The sequence below is a fragment of the Camarhynchus parvulus genome, chromosome 2 (assembly GCF_901933205.1).
Source record: "Camarhynchus parvulus chromosome 2, STF_HiC, whole genome shotgun sequence".
In the NCBI taxonomy this organism is placed as follows: Eukaryota; Metazoa; Chordata; class Aves; order Passeriformes; family Thraupidae; genus Camarhynchus; species Camarhynchus parvulus.
In genome coordinates, this window is record NC_044572.1 from 89,580,687 (window position 1) to 89,596,710 (window position 16,024).

Consider the following 16,024-nt stretch of genomic DNA (forward strand, 5'->3'; position numbering starts at 1 on the left):
AAGAAGAGACTTCAAATTGCTCTTTCCAAAATGGTAGTAGAATGTTTTTCTCTACTTAGAAGCCATCTTTTTAAGCATCCTTAACACTTCAGAAGTCTTTGTATAAATTACTCAGAAAATATTTCTACTCTGATGAAAGCATAGAGTCTGCTTTGCAAGACCCACGAGTTGGACTTGCTAAAAGATGACGTTTCTCTTCTTAATACTGGAATGTGACATATTATTGGTATATGGCAAATTTTATTGGCTATGTTCAGTGGCAATACCAGCATTGTGCTAGCAGACTAACACATTTTTATTTTAGCAAGTTTCTCTTTTGTAGTTTTAAGTTCCAGGCAGTAGCTCAGACTTCAAGACCATTTGGTAGCTAGAAATAAATGCAAGGAGAATATTCACCTCAAGGATTTCAGTATATTTCAAAGATAACTTTTGAGTTTATATCCCATCTGCATCTTTTTGATAAGCCCTGCAGTAAATTGATTTGTGGAGTTCAATATTTCCAGACATACACTACATATGGGCAGATCCTGATGCTGAGTTATTTAACAAATATTTGCCACCTTCTGTTTCTGATTCTTTCTCTGTTCATCTAATTCTCTATTGGCCAGCGACACTTCCTTATGCTATGTAAGAATGATACAAATCCTCCACTTTCTTTTTAAAAAGAGTGTCCATGTGTGTAAAAAACCTACTTGGTAACTGTACCTGTCATTATCCAAAATGCCCAGGTCTGCATCAAAATCACTCCTTCAATGTTCACATGTATTCAGATCTAAGGTTTTAGGTCACACCACTGAAAAGAAAGAGGGAGATTCCTAATGTGCAGAAGATTCCCTCTTCTTTTGAGAAGGGCTCTGCAGAAAAGCACAGATAGTAGATTCTGAGTATTCCTGTTGAATTCTACATGGATTTATTTCTCACAAAGCTGGAATTAAGTGAAGCTGTTGGTCTGTAATTAATGTGACACAAAGGAAACCATGATGACCTAAGCATATATCAAAACACATGATAACTTGAAACATTTAGCAGAAATAACCTGCATGTAGAAGTCAACAACTACACTTAACTATGGAACTGCACCTGGAAAATTATAAAGGAGAGACTTTTGGAAATTGTAATTTCATCCTTTTTTTCTGTAATGGATTATAGGAAAGTTATAAATACCATTAACTACTTGTACAAGATGATGAGGTGAGACAAAGGTGAAAAAATAAATGAAACAATCTGAAGAGTAGATTTTTCAATAACCAGTCAGACTAGAAACAGCTAGTTATTAATACAGAAGTCAAAATAAGTAAGTAAAACTTTTTATCATCAATATTTGTAATATGCCAACATAGCAATCTGAAAATCAGAAAATACTCATTACTTTGTAATATCCAGCATGCAATTTGAACTTATTTAGGAAAAAAAAGATGCAATCATACTTAACTTGATATAGATGTTCTAAGAAAAAAACCTAGAGGGGGAAATTTATACATACAGGAATCAAAAGGGAAACTATATTTATCCTGATTAAAAAAAATATTATATAACTACAGACTTAGTAGCCAAAAGGCAACTGTGAATCAGGAAACAAAGAAAATAAATATTCTGTGAACTAGTTATTCTATATGATAAAAAGAGCTGTAAAAGAGGTGAAATTTTAGCACTGACAGACTGCACCAGTACATTTGATTGAATGAGCTTCAGTGGGACCAAGAATTTATTTCACATCCCAAGGAGCACCAACCAGCCATGAGATTCCATAAGGAAAATTATCTGTAAAAGAACAAAACTTTTAGGTCATGCAAGTTCTAATGATTTTGTTGCAAATATAGAAATATTTCTTGTCCCTTTCAAAGTTTATGTTCCTGGAGTCAGACTTTTTCCTGATACTCTCATCCAACAATAAAAAAAAAATAAACAAGCTAAAAAAAAAGGTTTATCTGTTGAAATTTTTTTTGGTTTCACTTCAGTCCCATGAATTCTGAATATTTTCATTTGGCAATGAGGGAAGAATAAGAATTCGATAAAAGGATCTTTGAAAAACAGAAGACTAAAAATCTCATAAATTATTAGCATGGAATTTAATAATCAGCCTAATTCCAGACAAGACTAGCTAAATATGATATAATAAAGAAATAAGGGAACGCTTGCCTTCTTTGAAACAAAAATTTTAAGGAAGTGCAAGGAAATAATTTACTACTTTTATAATAAACTTTTGGGATTGACTTTTACAGTACATTTCATCCTAAATAAATATCATACTTATATGTATAATCATGATGCATATAATTTTAAACAGTGATAAAATCATAATTTTATAGAAAAATACTCTCTGGTCTTGCATTAACTAAGGTAAAACTAGTAGTGCTAGTCATACTTATACTTCAAAAATAAAATATACCATTGGCCTCAGAAAAAGTAAACTATTCTGTTGTGATAGAATTTTATATGTGTAGGTATTTTTTTATGCACTAAATGCTGAGCACTTATCCCAGTTAACTTCAGTTGCTGAACTGTGTTATTCCTGTCTTCCATCAGTTGTTAAGGAAAAAAAACACATGAGCAATCTTTCAGGTATCATAGCATGTGTTAACCTGCACTGTGATGGTGGTTATTCCTCTCTACTGCCATAGGTCTGGGTTGCCAGCTTAGAAAGTTTGACTAGAGGACCTCTTGATGTCTCTTCTAATCTAACTTGACCTATGAATTAGTCTATGTTCTTTAGTCACCTCAAATAAGAACCCAAAGGTTTTCTCCACATTAATGGTTTAGTTCAGCTCCTGATATTCATCTCTCAGCATTCTCCCCATTCCTGTGCTTTAGTTCACTTGGGACAGACAACCTGGATGATTCAAAACTTCTAAGATGCACTCCTGGCAGTGCACTTATACAGGATTACAGTTGCAACAGAGCATTCGGTCCACTGGTACCACACCGGACCTAGTCCAAATTAAAACACACTGGAAACACAAACAATGGCAATATTGGTCCTCAGCATCAACTACTGAGATCCCCCCACTACTGCCCTGTTACTTGTTAATGTGGAGACAGACAGGGCTGGCAGTAATGAGCCCAAGCCTCCAGGCTCAGTGTGCAACGCATCCACAAAATGAAGACCGAATATTGTTATTATCTGAAAGTGAAGAAGATTCGCTTCACTAGCAATGCAGAAGAGCTTTCAGTCTGTTTGCCCACAGAACTAAAAGCACCAAAACAGCCATAATTTAACAGAGTTCATATGGTAGTTCATATTAGGAAAAATTTTGCTACAGAGTTGTGCAGTTTTCAAAAGATTAATTTTCCTTTTTTATGTCTTTTTTCTTGGAAATGTTACACAGACACTGTACAAGTATATAAACACTATAAGTATAAATTTACTAAACCTTTTAAAACAGACATTATTTATGCAGAGCACAGCCAAAATCATTATGAAAAAATCAAATATTGACAGCGTTTGAAATAAAAATGCTTCATATTACCAGCAAAACTAATTGCCATCTCTGATGAATCTCCTATTTTTAAAATGGAGTCTACAGAAATAGATTACTAGAAATCATGCATGGTGCTAGTAAACATTTGAGATCGCAGGCATTCAAGCCTCATCTGAAAAAGTCCATTCTTCGTGTTGCTTTTCAAAAAGAAGCAGCAGTGCTGAACATCTTACTATTTCACCTCTAAAGTTACTGGACTGTGTCACAGTAAGAGTAATCAATATTGGTTAATAGGCCAGATCTGTGTTATTAGTATTCTTTACAACCTTGACATACTTCATTTTATGTACAGATTGCCTATGAAAACTTGGGCTTATATCTTGTCTAGACAATGCCTTACATGGCCATTCAAATTAATAATGTGCCAAAATTATCCTATGCTTAATGCAGCTGTGCTCTGTATTGACTCTGAAAATTAAATTTACTTCATGGTGCCTATTGACAGCTGGGTCTCAAGCATATTTAATGGATTTGAAAGGAGTTTGGGCTATGGCTTATGCCTCCAAGAAAAATGTTAATAGCTAATAATTTTCATTAAAAGTGAGAGCATTTATCTATAAACGTTGCATTTCTCAGTATATGAAGTCAGCATAAAAACAAGTTTAAGATCACCTTTCAGTTCACTCAAAGTACCCAGAAGAAATCAAGAGAAAATAAAAATAACCTGTTTGCTGTCTTTAAATGCAATTCGTTGGCTTATTAACAATGTATTTGCAAATATGTGTTAAGGGAATCTTATTCAAGTTGAGAGAAATAGCTTTAGTTCCAAGAAGGCAGAGACAATACCTCAAGTTGCATCTGAACATAATGAAAAACCTCATACATAATATATTTATTGACAGCCCTGGAAATTGGACTTCTTTATTTATTGACAGCCTGCACACAGCATAGGCAGTGCAAGTTTCTCTCACTGCTAAGCAAACACACTTTTTACCTGGACAGAAGAAATGACTTTTTCTGAAGGAAATAGAATTTATTCACCATATCCAGTTTTTCCTTGGACTCTCTATGAAATGTCAGAGGGGGTAGTAAGTCAGTTTCTATTCTGCTGGTCACTTTTCTGCTCTAGAATGTGTTCACAAGGGAAACAGAAACACATCTTAGTCACTGCTAATATGAGATTGACTTCTGCCACTAAATCTACAGTTAGGCCATTACACATCTAATTAGGCAAATAACCAATCAACTTTCTGTTTATAATTAACATCAAAATTGTTGGTTTGTTTCTAGTAAACAGTAGGTAAGCAGATAAAACTTGGAGATTTTGCCATGAGAATTTCTTCCCATAGGTCGTTTGTAGTGTTACAATGCAAATGGAAGTATTTGTTTGAGATAAAGGCTTCTTCCTGGCCTCCAGTCAGGTTAGACCTCTGTAATGTCGGGATGAAGGACTGCAGTACATTTTTACACAGGACTGTTTGCTAAAATTAGAGAACAGGCAGCTTAGGAAAGACTGCACTGGGCTTTAGCAGAAATCAAGGCAGGCCTGATGCACAGATAAGAGTGCCACGTGCTATGGCAGGCATTGTGAAGTCCATTAGCAGACACCCTGCCTTACATGTAGCAAAATTGTTTCTATTTAGGACCTCCCAAAATGTTTGTGTAGTACAAACCACTGAAAAACGTTTTTGTTTGGTTGGTTTTGGTTCTTTTTTCGTTGGTTTTCTCTCTTTCCCTGCAGGGTCTTACCACATTCAATATAAAAGGCTGGGGTAAGATTAAGTGGAAAGAGGAAAGCATACATATTCTATATGTAATATCTATACAGATATTTAATAGAGACATGTCAGAAATACACACACATGTATATATGTACATAGATTTATATGTATACATATTTAGAGATACATATGCACATATACTTACAGAACAATCCATAACCCAGAGAAATATAACAGAAAATGCATTAGAAAACAGAAAACAAACATGACACCTGGCTCAGCTTCTAGGAACTGTCAGAACAAACACAGTCACTGAAACGCATTGCAGGCAACAATGATTGAAAAACAAAACAAACAAACAAAAAAACCCAAAGCAAAAGAAAAATAGAGTAGTAGTTTGATGAGGAAGAATGCTAAAAACATTAATCAAAGTTTAGAGTATATTATAAATAAAGATTAAGGATGGGCAGTGACATACAGGCCAACACACCACTGAGTTGCAATTAAAAAGAAAGCAAGAAAGCATGATATTACCAGCTGGCACATCCTCCATGAAAGGGAAATCTTGTGTGATATTCCATGATCTCAGAAGAGACATATTATGTGAAGCAAATGTACAAGGGCCTCACATAAAACCTTAATTTAATTATTTTCTTCTTTAATTTGGTTCACCTTTGAGTTCAAGAATTTTAGGGATCAATAATATCTTTAATTAAAAATGGCTTTTTAAAGTAAAATTTCAAGATTCTTCCTCTTAGACTTCCCACTCAATTCAGTCCCAATGAGAAAGAAATTTTACCTCCTTACAGAATTATATTATTTTGTACACAGTGATTATTTTATATACCCCAAGATTTGAGAGATCTGCTTGAATTTAAGAGCTTTTTAAGCCAGAATCTCATGACTGAAACCCCGTTTCCTGATGAAAAAGCTGGCTACAATTGTCTTTCCTTCTACAGCTTTTTTTCTGCAAGGAACCATGACAATAATGTGCCTCGCTCTTTCAACAGTCCTTGGATTTGTCTTTTATCCTCTCTGACTTGTTTTTATTGCTGACAGTCCTGCTATGCATTTTGCCTTTCCAACAATCTGCACAGACCCCAGCTTCATGCAGAAGTCCAAAGGGTACAATTCCCCTCCTCTTTTGCACTGAGCAGCATTATTTCTAACCTGAAATGTATGGCTGTTTCTCACATTAAACAAACCAAGGAACTATTAATGTCCATCTTATTGGAAAACGAGAAACTTTTAACTCATGAAGATAAAAGTGAATTGCTTTCAACACTCCAACTAAAACACTGACTGGACAATGTATTTTCATGCTGATAAAATGCTGATAGTGCTAAGGACGTTTCTTGATGCTAAAAGTTTCTCCTCCTGTAACTCTAAGCAAACAAAAGAACAAAGATTGCTTCAGAAATGCTGTCAGAACTGTCCAAATTGTTCAGTTACAGTTTTTCGTTCTTCAGATAAAACCCAGGAAACTCAGCTAGTCCTCCCTAACACAAAAGAAAGTCACTATTTTTTCCCTTGTTATGCACTTACCTTTAGAAATGCATCAAACTTTTCAAAATTGTCACCTTTAAATTTTTGCTGGTGCTGTTGATAGATGAAGTGCATCATATAAAAGTGAAAATGTGTCCCAAAAGAGTACTTTAATAGCAGATTCCTCCCCCTCTCACACACACAAAAAATAATCAGCAGGTGTTTTCCTCCTTTCTTTTCTTGTTCCTTTCCTTCTTTCTTCTTTCATTTCTTTCGATGGGAAAAAAAGCCCAAAAAACCCCACCCTTTACTCCTTTGGGGCTTACGTTGTGAGGGATTGCTAAAGCAGGACTAGACTCTAGAGATTTCACACATTTTAAACGACAGGATTTGGGAGTCGTATTTTTGGCTCATGGAAGTAAGGCTGGTTCCTAGATTTTACATAATAGCCCTAGTGTGACACTCTGTGACTTGAATTTTCCAAGACACGTATACTTTTAAAGTAGAGACAACTAAGACATTCTTTTTATGCTATTTTGCTCTTCCATAGCTACAGAAAACAATAGCTACAAACCTTTAATTAATTTCTATAATACAAATCCTGATAACATCCACTCATGGGCCATTTTTAATTTTGAAATAAAAGAAACTAAATAAAATAATTTCCTAATAGCTATAATAGACTACTGCTAGAATACATAATCTAATGAACTACTAACATCACTGAAACTTTTGCTAATTATTAGCAGGTTTTTCTTCCCACTACAAACCAGTCACTAACCTATGAAGAATACTAAATACATAAATCATATCTATATTTCATCTGGTGCAAATTTCAATAATTTGGGGAGGATGGATGATGCTGTATGAAGCAGCGCTTCTGCAAAACAGTGACTAGGAAATGTGCTGGTAATTTGGATTTTCTAATGAAGTGTGCTTTTATATCCCTTTAAATCCTCCTAAAAATTAAGTATATTGTTCATAATTTTACCTGCATTACTTTCAATCTCCAGATGGATTTTATTTGCATAAGAGTTCCCAGGAGAGCTTTGCTATAAAGAAGCCTTGCAGAACAGATCACAGAACTAATCATTTATTTTAACAGACATTTGTAAATGAAATAAAATATCTATACAATATGTCATATGTGAAAGGTTAGCCACTGTGCACAACAACAAAATAATTTAGTTTTAAATAAATTAATTTACCTTAATTATGAGGTGAACTGAGCCTCAATTCTTAACATAGTTAAGGAAGGATACTCTTGCCAAAAAGCAGATTGTAAAAAAATATGAGGCTGAAAAACACTTTCCCTTCACTAACTAGTGTGAGCCTGAAGTTTCTGCAAGATGGGGAAGCTCTTAGAGTCAACTCTCAAGGCTGCTTTGTATCACTACGTGACAGGAAAATGGCTATAAAAACTACAGAATTGACAATTACATGATTTATTTGACCTTTGGAAATGGTTCCCCATCAGGAAGGAGAGTCTTCAAAGGTAGTAAGGTGACAAAATCAACAGTATTTAATATCTAACAACTGGTAAGCATCTAGAGAGAAGTTCAACACATTTGAGACATCGTTTTTTGCAGTAGTACCTGCAGTGGCCTGCACAAGTATGAGATTTAAACCCTAAAGTTTAAATTGATACATATAGGAAAAAAGAATTTGACAAAAAACCCCATGAGGTATCTCTCTTGATTATTTTCAACCCTGAAACTTTCTCTAGGAATCACAGTCGTGACTGCCATTTGGAACTACAGTCACATCCTGTAAGCAGGCTCACATGCGACTGTTGATACCTCCAGGGACTTCCAGTAAATCCTATAAACTCTTCAGAGACGCAGAATTACTCATGTGCATAATTATCTGAGGGACAGATAATTATCTATTACTAGTTTCCTTTAAAGCATTAATTTACAATGGTAACAGTGTATCCCTTTTTAGTGGAATATTATTGCAATTGGCCTAATATGTGTTTTTTATCTTTTATCTGCTGAGGCCTGAGGGATAGAGGGAGGGAGGAAGGAGAGGGCAGAAAAACAGTAAACCGGTGACTGCTCTTATCTTTGACATGCTGTGAATAGACAGGATATTAGACTAATACCCACAAAATCACAGATAAATTATTATCTTGTCTTGATTACTACTGCCCTTTAACAGGCTTCTCTTTTTAGCCATAGACATTAGTTCTAATTTATTTGACACAGATTTTAAGGCCTTCTGCCAAGAGGAGAGGAAAAGCTTCATGAAAATGTTCTTAGCATAAATTTGGGACATCACCTGTAAAATTAGTTGATAAAAAGAAAAAAAGTCTTTCTACTGAAACCAGAGGATCTCCCACTTTAAAGCAGTTCTGGTTTATATATTTTACCATGTATTTATAATAAAGACTTAACTCACCTTTGATGTGAACTTCCTAGCAGAAGCTGAGGCTTAGACACTGTCTATATTATAAGCATTTAATCATAAAGTACAGGAGAGCACACTGCATACCTTCATATGATTTATTTCCTTACAGAATAATCTTTAGGAGCAAGAAGCCTTTCATTTTTTCTCTTGTGTTTCTGTGCTAATTAATTTTCAAGAAAAGTCAACACTTTATTTCAGCTGCCAGGGAAATTATTTGCCTTGCCATAGGAAAATGTATCACTGTATTATGGTACTCACTTGCTATTGGCGATGTTCCTAACAGCCTGGAATGTCTGTGAATAATGTTAGTGTTACTTTGTTATGTGTATTTTAAAAAGCATTTTTAAAATATCTTTGGATCCATTTCTGCTGAGTGATATGTGCTATTCTTCCATGGTTGGACAGGTTCAATTTAGAAGCAGTTAATTTGGCTTGAGTTTTGTTTGCTTGGTTTTGCCATTTTGATACTACTAATGTTGAGTATGTAAAAGCAAATGTATTTAAATGTATATTTTTATTACCATGGGTCTCAATGGGTTAGGAGGAAGTTGCGTGTCCTGGATTTTCCAGTCCATCAGTGGATTTGCAGTTACAAAAGTCATTGTTTTCTTCTTCATTTTGGCTGGTTTCCATTTTATGTCATTCCTAAACATATTTGTGTGTAAGGAAGCTATTGTTCAGTAACAGGAAGCCATATTTTCCCTCTTGCCATAGCTTGTTTGGGCCCTGGTACCTGCAGTCCTCCTCATGTTCATGAAATTTCCTCTTACAGTTGTGGAATAATTTGTGTTGGGTGAGACCCCTGCCACTCTTCTGCCCCAAACAGGGGCAGATTAGATCATGTTCAAGGTTAGATCATGTCGGTCAGTGGCTTGTCTAGACAAATTTAACCATCTGAGGACTCTAGTTTTAGAAAAACAGAAGTGGGACTTCTTCCCAAAACACAGCTTTAGGATACATAGTGTCTACCTCAAGACAACTAATTCAATACACTACGACTTCTGTGTACCTATGGTTCTGAATAGGACCAAGTCAATAGCAACAACAATTTTAATTAATATTTTCTGAATGTTTCACAAGCACTTGAAAGTAAAGGTCTAGAAGGAAAAGAGTGAACATTTTTAGTTGGCTAAGAACTTTTGAGTAGACTACTTGTCCTTTTTTAGGCATTCATCTAGAAGAAACACTCATGAATACTCTCATCACAACAGTCTTTTCTCCAGAACTAATAAAATATATTTCTGCTCTAGCCTTAATTCTGAAAAAGTTAATCAGATGTCTGATTGAATTCAGGAATTCAGACTAGTTCCAATGAAATAATCCACCTAATAAAAATCCCTGTGAAATTAAATCAACAAAATAGTTTTGTAACTCTCAAAAATAATTTCTACTTTTATTCAGGGAACAATGAGTTGATTGAAAAACAATGGAAAAGTAGATGTATTAATTCTTGGTTTCTACATTTTCTTTACGTATATACCATGACATTTTCATCAGGCTTCTGATACAAAGACCAAATTTGTATATCCATAAAGCTGGTGAATTGAAGTTTCCAGACATCAAATTGGAAGCTATCTGTGCATAAGGAGTAAAATTAACAGAAGGGTTATTTAAAAAAAAAATCTGTTTAACGTTTAGCTCTAGTGTGTATGAGTAAGAAAGGCAATTTGCTACAGCTGCTAACAATAACATATTAACATTGAGACATATCTCAGTTAATGACTGGAGTTTTCAAAGAATGTCACAGTTAATGATTGGAGTTTTCAAAGACAATTGTTTAACAACTTTGTGCAATAGGAAGCAAGACGGTTTGGAATAATATTATTTATTTGGATTAAATACTACATAAGAGAAATTTGCCTGAAGTAAAATTACACTAAATAGAAAATAGAAGCTGAACTGTTTGACTTCAATTAATCTAAAAGTTGAACAGTCAAACCCTAACTGAAAAACACAGAGGAAACCTTCATCCGGTTCTTTGTTAGATTCCTTTTAGAAATTTCCCAGAATAGTCATAATAAGAGGTGTAACTAAGCAATCAGCCTTTTCAGAGATACATCTGTAATTGCAAACAATGAAGTGTCTTATTGTGGATTATACTTCATGCAATTTAAGAAAAACAACTGTAATTGTAAGTAAAGCTTATGGCATCATACCTCATGTTTGCACAGGTGTGATGTTTCATCAGACTGAAAGTTTTCTTTTACACAAAAACAGTATGAAAATACCTTATGGCATTGCCAGAAGTAATTGAATGATTAACAAACAAGTGTATTCACCTGTTTAGAAACAGCTCTCCATTCTTTGTTTGCAGTGTCTGCGCTCCATCACTAAAATCAAAGTGCTTTGAGTACGGAGGATTTTTTAAGCCTTTTTGTACTCGTCTGGCTGGTCAGGGGGGTTTTTTATATTTTGGACAAATCTACTGCCGCTGAGTCCCAAATGTGTGCCTGGACCATGAAGCCTATGCGGGGAGTAGACAGCTCAGATTGTCTCCGTATGTTTCTGGGTTCCTGTTGAAGGAACTGATGCTGATCCCACAAAGGGATCCAGGCAGAAGAAGGGAGCAGGAGCTCAGGAAAGACCCCCAAAGAGTTCTCCTCTGAGCTTGTTGGTGTGGGTCGAAACTAGCAAAGAGCTGTTTTAGGAGGAAGAGTGCTTGGCCATCATGCGACCACTCAGCCACATCCCATTTCCATTAGAACATAGCACCCACTTAATCCATAATAGTCCCTGCTTCCACACTCAACTTCCTGGTTCATGGCACACCTGGTAAAAGGAATACCTGACTGATGTCCTTACATCTTGCCTGTAATTGTGTATATCACCTCATCTCCATTTGTCATCACAGAAATTCCCTGGACAGTAACAACTTTGGTGGGAAAGCAATTGTATATTTTTTGCTGCCTCTGGCTCATGCTATAGAGCAGTTTTGAGTTTCTTTTCTCATCTCCAATGGAAGAGCCTGGAGACATAAAAGAGCATCTAGAAATATGATCTTTAGCTATCTGTAATAGCAGCAAGGGAGCAGAGGACTATACTTCTGGAATCAATATTTAAGGGGATCTCATTCAGTGGCCAATATTGAAGCAACGTGGCTTGTTTTTTCAATCTATGGTCACCGTCATTTTTTACAGTAATAGTGGCAATTACTGTAAATGTTCTTACATTGGGAAATTTTAATTTTTGCAGGACCCTGTCTTTGAGTTTGTTGGCAGTAAGTCAACTGTTCCACAAAGGTAAAATAAGATATCCTGAAACAATAGATGTAATATTTCCAGAAATAAAATGTGGACGTCAATAGTTATAGTATTTACAAAAAGAAAATGTTATAAAATTCTAATTAAACACAACAGTATTATATGTTCTTCATTTCCAGTGATTAAAAGTTGACCATACCAGATCTATGGCAATAAATTGAAATGTGTAACGCTCTGAAGTAAACAGTGGCATTTTTCTATTATCTTTATTTTATGTGTAAAGTTTAGGCCAGATTCTCAGCTACTGTACTGTAGCTCCTTTTCCCTCAATATAGATTTACTGTTGATACCATTTTATGACTGTTTCAAGGGTTTTTTTGCTTTATTTTTTTTTTTTTTACTTATGGGGACAAATAATTGAAGATAATTCTGATATTTTGTTGCTTGTTTCTGATGGTCTTTTCTTCCATCTCTAAAAATATATTGTTTTAAATTTTGTGCATTTCATGCCTTAAATATGATATTGTCATTAGACAAAGACTTAGCAAGACTTAGCAAGGTAAATAACTCTTATGTACTAATATACACACACACACACACAGATGTAAAAAGTTGCAGCCTTCCACTATAGTACTGTTTACTCTGTGACTACCACTGTACCAAGCTTTGATTAATTCCAAGAGGTGCAGGTATAATGGGAAACAATACACCTGGTGGGGTTGTGCATTTAAGGGACTTTGTTTTTGCTGCAGAAAGGATCAGGGAAAATTTTGAAGGTCTGGTCAAATTATTTAGAACTTTTCATTTTATATTACTTTTCTATTGATATGTTATCTGAGAACCCATCTCACAGATTAAGAACTAAACAAGCTACAAACAAAAAACAAAACTGCTATTTTTGCCACAAATGGTTTACAAGAAAAATATAGGATATTCTCATTGCCAATGATGAACTGCCAGCTAAAACATCAGTGTTAAGGATCAACTCTATGTTGATCTTTTCAGAATAATATTTTTGAACAACATGAGGTACATGGTTAAAGCTGACCAGAAAAAAAGGAAATTCAATATATGACAATTCATTCCCTATAATATGTTGATTTCTAACTTTCACCTTGTTGGGCAATTAAATCTGATAGCAATCTTTCACCCACTACTGAAAATTCCTGGAGCACCAACATGTTGACATGGATGATCTGAATCTATTATGTTGTAAGTGTGGCATCAACTTGTAATGTTAGAGCGAGACAAGAAAAGGATCTCAAAGATTTCATTAGTGCAGCCCTTTTTTCCATGATCTCAACATAGCTTTAAGGAATGTAAGGAAACTTAGTGGAGCCCTGAATCTAACATACACTCTGTTTTCCTAAATTTGGAGACTCTCTCTTGGTGGGAAAAGGAGGTGAGAAACTGGAAACTACCTACAAAAATGTTAATAAAATTGTGGAAAGAAATAATTTGTTGTGCATATGTTGTTGTATGTTCTTTTAAAATATTTTAATAACAACTAATTGGCCAGTTAAATTAATATGGGTATACTGAGCCAAAAAATTTCAGGCATGTAAAAATAAGCCATTTAACTACATCATGCTGAAATGAAGTAAGAGTTACTTGCTGCACACCACAAACTATGAAAATGCCAACAGTAACAGAGAATGTGCTTAAAAGGAACATGCGTAAAGGATCATAAACAGTAATTTAAAAAATTTTTGCTCTACACTGCTCTATTTCAAGATTAAATTAATTGAATGTGAAATGTTAGTTTAAGGGGAAGAAAAGTGATAGACTAAGATTCACAAATCCTGGAGATAAGTGAGTTAAGGAATATTGGTATAACTGTAAAATAAATTTGACCCAAGAGCATGCAGATATTCATAAGCTCCTTTATCTTCTGGACCTTTGGGTTTAGTGCTTTATTTTTTATTTTACTGTCTGAAAAATAGATTTTAAAGATTTACATACTTGCCACAGAACAGTATCTTTAAAATGTCTGGATAAAATTATGGCTTAGAGGAATTCAGTCATGATAGGCCTTGTATTGAAAAATACGCCATAACAAATTTTAATTCATAATTGTTATTGAATAGCAAAGACAGATTTAATTATCTCCATTATTGACCTGTTAGAGGCAAGTACTTTATGTTATAAATCCACACATTATTGCCAAAGAGCAGGCTGAATGCATAAATTCTCTCCCTTTTCTCTCAGCAGATTTTTTATGCCAGAAAACTTCTTAAGGAATAAAATATGTTTATCTTCCTCCAGTTCACCCAGCTATAATGCAGACACAGATTTGTCAGAGTTGCAGACTACAACAAAATAAAATTATTATTTGGGGATTCAAGAAAGTTAGATTAGTCAAAAACTGAAATATTGTATAAGCCTGATTAAAATTTCAGTGGTGATAAAGGGGTTTTGATTGGTTGTGGCACTGGACACTAATTACACAGAAGTCCTTCAGCAGATCTGCCATTCACACCCATCTGTTCCACAGGCATCTAAAGGAGTGATGACACTGTGAAAACAGGTAAAATGTGGGATTCTTTTTTTTTTTTTTACTGGAAGAAAGAAAAGGGGGCTATAATAGCAACGATGACCTTGGCACAGGACATTTCCCAGGGAATTGATGACCGCCGTGGACCATCAACTCTCCTAGCTAGTCATTAATCCCCAGGAAATGCCCTGTGTCTGCCTTGTTATTGCTTAATTCAATTATTTGTGGTTGTGGCATATATTCTGTGAATATTTTATTGCTCAATCTGCTCTGCGTCTTACCTCTGCTCCTCTTAAAGTCCATCTTGGTCATGAGACCAGCTCAGCTCAAGAGCACCTCACATTTACCAGAAGAGACTATGCTTAGCACATTTCTTTGTGCCTGCTATTTCATTAAGGCATCATAGCTTGAATGGAGTAATAAAGATTGTACTTTTCTATTTATCATAAGAGTTTCATAAATTGTAATGTAGGTGGAAACTGGTTTTATTGGGCATATACATGCATATATACAATCACCATAACAAAACAAATTGATCCTGCTACTGGAAATGGCATCATTATGCAGAGATTTCTAGGTTTTCTGGAATGGTAAGACACTAAAATAAAAGTAAGAAATGGGATGGTGTGATTCCTTTTTGTTAGTTTGGGTTTTTCTTCCAGTCTTATATCAGCCAGTTCTTGTTTCTAGTTCTGAGGATGCACTAAAACAAAGCATTTAAACATCAGCCTCATTGTTTCCTCTTCAATTCTACAGCTATATGTTTATTCCTGTCTTTATTTCTGGCATGGGACTGTTCTGTGGGGAACCAGAAAGATAAGAGAGCTGGATTTTAACCTGCAGGGAAAAAAAGGCTATTTTTAACCCCTACAATCAATTTCATCAAGCAGCCTGGCTAGTTTTAAGCTCTGAAATCCATTTCACCAAACAGTTTCTCCAACGGTTGTACCAGCACAATTGAGGGTCTTGTCTGGAGGCAGGAAGGAGTGGTGAGGAGTAAGGATGGCTTAGCTAGCCTGCCAGGGAAAGAAATGCTCCTCTAATTACAATCTGAGAGTTTTATTCTCTTCTACACTAAAGGCCTTCACAGTGCTTTGGCTGTGTGAAGGAGACATTAAACAAGTCTAAATACAATCTGTGTTTACGTTACTGTTAAAAAGGAAGCATTAAGACATTTCTGAAGCAGTTGAAAAGCATAGGTGTACAAATGGAAACATCTGATCATTGAGTCACAGAGGTCCATGGCATCAGATGGGATGTGTGCAAGTGCTGAAAGTTATTGTGAGAACACCATGC